This window comes from Zonotrichia albicollis, chromosome 1 (genome assembly GCF_047830755.1).
Source record: "Zonotrichia albicollis isolate bZonAlb1 chromosome 1, bZonAlb1.hap1, whole genome shotgun sequence".
NCBI lineage: Eukaryota > Metazoa > Chordata > Aves > Passeriformes > Passerellidae > Zonotrichia > Zonotrichia albicollis.
Window position 1 is genome coordinate 29,013,006 of NC_133819.1, and position 6,000 is coordinate 29,019,005.

The 6,000-nt window shown below is 35.7% G+C and overlaps 1 protein-coding gene across 1 annotated transcript in view; it reads right to left on the reverse strand.

Annotated features, from left to right (window-relative positions):
• Positions 1 to 1,373, reverse strand: part of DGKB (diacylglycerol kinase beta) — a 389,837-nt gene extending 388,464 nt beyond the window's left edge. Inside the window, exon 1 of the mRNA XM_074536770.1 lies at positions 1,355 to 1,373. The gene's annotated coding sequence lies outside the window, so the exon portion shown is untranslated. The remainder of the gene's footprint in view (positions 1 to 1,354) is intronic.
• Positions 1,374 to 6,000: the final 4,627 nt, after the last annotated feature.

The window sequence follows — 6,000 nt, forward strand, 5'->3', positions numbered from 1 at the left end:
ACCATTACAACAGCTTGCTGCCTTTTTAGCTTTTTTTTAAAATTTTCTTTCCCAGGCTTCAAGGATAGGGTGAGGTTTTCACACCTGTTTATTTTAAAATTATAATCTTTCGTAATCAGTTTTGCTAACTATTTTTAGCCCAGATATGCTTATTAAATGAAGCACTCTGTCCAGCTGAACTTCTACTATATTATTTTATGCTGGAATCTTCAAGTAAGAAAACAAATGAGTAATACCAAATGAATCTTTTCATTAGGGGAACTGAATCACCAAGAGTCTGAAAGAAGGTATTAGCTAGTTATTTTTGGTCATATACTGGAATATAAAGATGAAATTAATAGTTATTAGGAATTCACAAAATTCTGACATTCTTCAAGAATATTCACCAGCTTTTTTGGCAAAGCCAATACCTTCTGTATGTTCTGTTGAACAAATATTCTATTCAAAGCAGTTTAATTGTGTTAACAATAGAAGATATCTATTAAAAGTGTAGAAAGCTGAAATATAGAGGAAATGAATGGAAAACAAAGGCTCACAAGACTTGATGTAAGTCATAATATTTTATACATCACTCAAAAATCACAGCAAGAAACAGTGTATAAAACCTAGACATACTAAAGTTTTTCTCAGCTAAGATCTGAAATACTGAGGTCTAGCTGCATACCAAAGCAGCTAAAACTCTACATTAGAGAATCTGAATAATCTCAAAGAATTTCACATGAAGACCAAAAATTACCCACATGAATAAGGCTTCAAACTCAGAGAGTATGAACTTAAATGCCTTCTATTTTGAGCACAAAAAAATCTGCAGCTGTTAATGACTAGTGATTTTTGTTTGCTTTATTTGTGATGTATATATGGAAATGCATGTGTGTTAGAAATTGCAATTGAAAGACTCAATTCAGTGGTACCTCAGCCTAGATAAAGACATCTGGGTCAAACCAGGTGTGATGGGTGTAGGCAACCTAAGTTGCTTTGAGGACTTTTTAATGACTTACCCACAGAGAACATGACACAAAGTCTTTGCTTTTCTAAGACTGGACTGGGTGCTAGCACTAGATCTCCCTGCTTTTTCATTACCAAGTGAAGCACAGAGGTATTCAAACACACTATGGAATCATTCTTTTCACATCAAAATATACTGATAATCTACAGAGACAAAAGAGGTAACAGCATTGTTCAAGCCAGTTGTAGCATAATTTAGTTCTGAAAACTATCATACAACAAACTTCATTTTCAGCCCTTTTATTCAAAAGAGCTAGGACCTTACAGCTTATTAAAATGACACGGAATAAAACAGGCCTGGTTTATGCTGCTTTCCCATCCTATTTTCCTCAACGTCAGCACAACTTACAAATGTTTTCTGTCAGCTTTTTCTCTTCATGCCTGTTTTCCACTGTCATCATGCACTTTGTTTTCATCAGTCTCTCTGCCCTTCTCTGACTGTGGTAACTAGATTTCTCCAGCTCCAACATTCTATTAACTACGTGTCCAAAATACTTATGATGTTTGTTTGCCTGCACTCCTGAAGCACTGGCAGTGCACTTGTTTAAAGCCTGGATCACCCGCTGAAGATTTTCCAGGCACTTTCTCAGCTTCCTAGCTAAAAAACTTCAATACCCTTTTTCTGGCTTTAAAAGAGGAAGGTAAATAATATAGTTTTTGAAGCCATTCCTTAACTGCAGTTACTCTGACTCCAAAGCCGTAAGAAAAATTAGGGCAAAGAGTTTATTTCATCTTTCTGCCTTCAATAAGCTTAGTCCAGGAGCTGCTTGTATGTATATACTCAGCAAGGCTCCATAGTGTTAATCTTGTTGAAGTGTCAAAACCTCATGAGCAGCTACAGAAACAGAGCTGGGGGGATTGAAACCTTCCTTTGTGCTCTGTCAGTGGAACCTTGCCTGCATGCTGAATCCTTTTCTTTCCCTCCTCAACCCCCCCAATGATGTCAATAGCAGTGAAATATCTTTGCTTTCAGTAAGTTAATTCCAAAAAAGCACTGATAAAATAGGGGGATATTACAGAACTGGAAAAAACCCTCAGCTGGACTCACCAGGTCTGAGGAGTATGACAGTAACCTCAAAGCAGAGCCAGTTTATATCCGAAAAGTGTCAGACAATTTGTCAATAGGGCAAGAATGGCTATAGCTCCCTGCAGGCAGAAGAATGTAGCTGAGGATCTTTTATTAAAGCTGTGGCCTCTATTCACTTCATTCATTTTGTCTACAGCTCAGCCCACAGCTTGCTGTTGGCAGCATGTTGTTGACTGACCTCTCTAGTGCACAAATTTTAGCATCAAAATACCCTGACAAAAACACTTTTAGGCCAGGTTCCTAGGAAATTGTTTGTGCAATAAGACATAAATATACATAGGTTTTTCTTTAACTTGCATCTGAATATGTGGGTTGATTTACACCAAAGAATTACAAACTCTAATAACATTGTATGCATAAAAGATTTGTGAAATTCACGGTTAATTAGAGGAAACACTCAATGTCTCCCACTGAGCTCAACTCCCAAAAGAAAACAGAAAGAATATGAAAACTCCAACCATGGGGCAGGGGAAGGAACAGAGACAGTCACCCTTTAATGATAGTTTTCACTACATTAAGTGTGAGATAATTCAACCAAGAGACAGGTTTTTATGAAACCATCCTTAATTCATTTTGCTGCCAACAGAACTCCCGTTGACGTCTCTGTGCTGTGTCACCCAGCACTGAAAAATGCTTCTGTCACACTGAAGGGCACTTTAGCACATCTCAGGCTTTCTGACAAACATTGTTCTCATGAAGCAAATACTTCATCCTTTCTTATGCAGCTCTTTGAAATCAAATTTCAGGGCAAGAATCACTCAAGAGGAAAGAGAAAGTTGAATGCAAGAACTTTTTGAATGAAAATAGGAAGATAAAAACAAGCAATAAGTGAAGAAAACTTAGCCAATTGCAATTCAAAATTATTTGCTTCACTTTAGAAAACTTAATGTGAAGAAAACCTTTTGAGACTATTAAAATGAAAGTATAATCAATAAAGCCTTCTGTGCTTTATTAAATCAGTTATACAAGCCTCAGTGTTACTATTTCTTGCTGACATATTCTTCTTGCATACTTGTTGGATCTGACCTTATAGTCTAACCAAAAATATGTAAAACAAATTATCTTCCAGGAAAGTTCAGAAATTCATTTAAGTGGAGAGGATTTAATAAATAAAGTAGCATTCTACTTTTGTAACAGTTTGCACTTGAAGATTTGCATGTGTTCCATTTCCAAAAAGAATAGGGATTAAATTTTAATCTCATTAAATTCACCATGAAAGTGATTCCAATGCATACTGTAAGTTTTACCCTGAAATTCTATTTCTGTGCACGTCTTGTTTTCCTCATGTTTTTGTGGTTGCCTCCTTATTTATCTGACTAAGTCTGAATCACTTTAATATATATATATTTTTAGTACTTTAGAGTTACGAAGCATTTGCCTGTGCAGATGTCTGAACATATTGCTGTACAAGTGCAAATATCAATATGGTACAGGGTTCTTCAGAATTTTTAAATTAATAGGTTTCTGTTAAGGATATTATGTAACTGATAGAAATTATTTATACTTAGTTATGAAATACAAAAATAAATCTCTGACTATACTATGACTCCAACAATTTGTAATTACTATTACTTACATTGAATAGATCTGTAAATTCATACTGCTTAAGGTAACAGGAGGAAAAGCAATATAAAGAAAGAAGCAAAAGGAGAAGAATGTTAAATAAGCAATAGCAATGAAGGAAAATGAAAAAATGGCAAAGGGGACAGAAAAGAAAAAGAAACACAGTCAGGGAAATGGAACATTTAATATATGTGTCTGTATAAACATGCAAAAATTTATTGGCAAAAATTCATTACATGCCCTTTTGCAACTGCTGTTCCTATAGATGGCTATGCATGCCTCCCCTCCTGGAGACCAAAGTAATTTTCCAGCAGTTTTTTTGTTGGTTTGGTTATTCTTTTTTTTTGTTTGCCTTTTTGATTGTTTTGCTTATTTTTTCTTTTTTGGGGGTGGGGGTTTCTTTTTGGGGGGGGGGGAATGGGGATTTTTTTATTGTTGTTTTTAGGTAACAGGGACGTGGCAACCTATTTCTGACATCTGAACATCTCTCTCCATTACTCCACAATGAATCTATTTTCTTAATTTCAGTTCACAGTCTACAAGGCTATTCAATCCACTTAATCCTTGCTCAGCTGTAAGAATGGCTGCTGTTAAATCTGCAACTTTTCCTTTGCCCAAATGATCAGGGAAGCCCATTAGGGGAATTGGACACACCTCACTTTGGCCAAAGGCCACTATCCATCAGTTTCTAAATTATACTTATTTGATCTGTTTTTCTTTCTTTTGAAGTTTGTTCCCTGAACAGTCTTTGTTTTAAGTCAGATTGGTGAACATAGTTGTGTGGGTGGCATTTTTGGATTTCTGAAATGAATGGATTACAGACCACAGAATGGGTAAGGCTGGAAGGGACCACAACTGGTCATCTGGTCCAACCTTCCTGCCCAAGCAAAGGCCATCCTAGAGCACATGGCACAGGATTGTATCCAGACAATCCTTGAATATCTCCAGTGAGGGAGATTCCACAATCTCTCTGGAAAATCAGTTTATTTATATATATTAGCTCTCAAATTATTACATTCAACTTTCATCCACATTCTAGAGAGATCTTCAAGTAAGGGAGCCAGCTGAACAAAAAAGTCCTGAGTCTTCTAGGTTTTATGCCTCCGATCTCATCCACAATCACCAGCCCACCTGCACCTTTGGGCTCAAACTTGTCCTCCTTAACTGAATTCTGACTGAAGTAAGGCAATTGAATACACTGAGGTGGTTTGATGTGCACGTTTGCTCACTTGGTTAAAAATAAAACAGAGGGTTTTGTCAGTCATGGCTATTTTAATATACTAATTGCATCAGTAGTCACTCAAGATTAAAAATTTAATAGCTAAAACAATTATTGAAGATAAAGTAACAAAAAACCCTCACAGAATTTGCCAAAGAATAGTTGTCTCTTCTTTCATGCATTTTAATTTGAGGCTTCAGTGCCAAAACATATTAGAAGTACTGAGCCACCTGCTTTATTTTCTCCTTTTCATTAGGCTTACTTTGAATATTCATAGTTCTCAACAGACAGATTAATCCTAATGTTACCTTGCATCAGTGATCTCTCTCTGAAATAAAGGAAAGCAGAATATCTAGCACTTCCCAGATTACAGTCTTCTGGCCTGTAAATATAATATTAAACCTAAAGTTCATTTTGAATACTTTATATTAACCAAAGAGTTATTCTTTGGTTTTCAAAAATGACATTTCTGTGGTTGCTATGAAATAAATCCTGCATAAGTTTAAAGTTTCTTTTTAACAGTAAAACAGCTTCAGTTAGGTCAGGCAGTTTTTGGGACAGGCTTAGCCCAAATCAAAACCATAATACTGCAGTTCAGAGATCAAAATAAAAGATTCACAACAAAAATTGACAGTATTTATATTTCTTTTAGTATCCCAAAAATGGCCCCACATGGGACTATAACACAATTAGCCACCCATGAATAAAAAGACTAAGTCATAAAGCAACAACACAAAAAGTCAGATTCAATGACAAAGATTTACACTGTCCTATCTTGAATGAAGTAATATTACTTGCATATATTTTAAAAAGTAGTCAGCATGCAGTTGTCTGAAGAGTTTCTTAATATTCACAGTACTTGCAGAGGAAATTCTGCACACTTTTTTTTTAACCATCAAAAACGTTTTGGAAAGTTGAGACCCTGCTGGTCTGCTTGACTAATATCTTTCTCTGTACAGAATTCTCCAGAAATGTCTAGCACTGCAGTTCATAGGTGTCCCAGTAGCTGAAGGAAAACAGGGTCACAGAAAGTCACATAGGCAGTCTGAGAGATCATTGAAGATTACCATAAAAATTGTAAATGTACAGACTTTTATTTCTGATATAAATTCACATTTTCTGACCT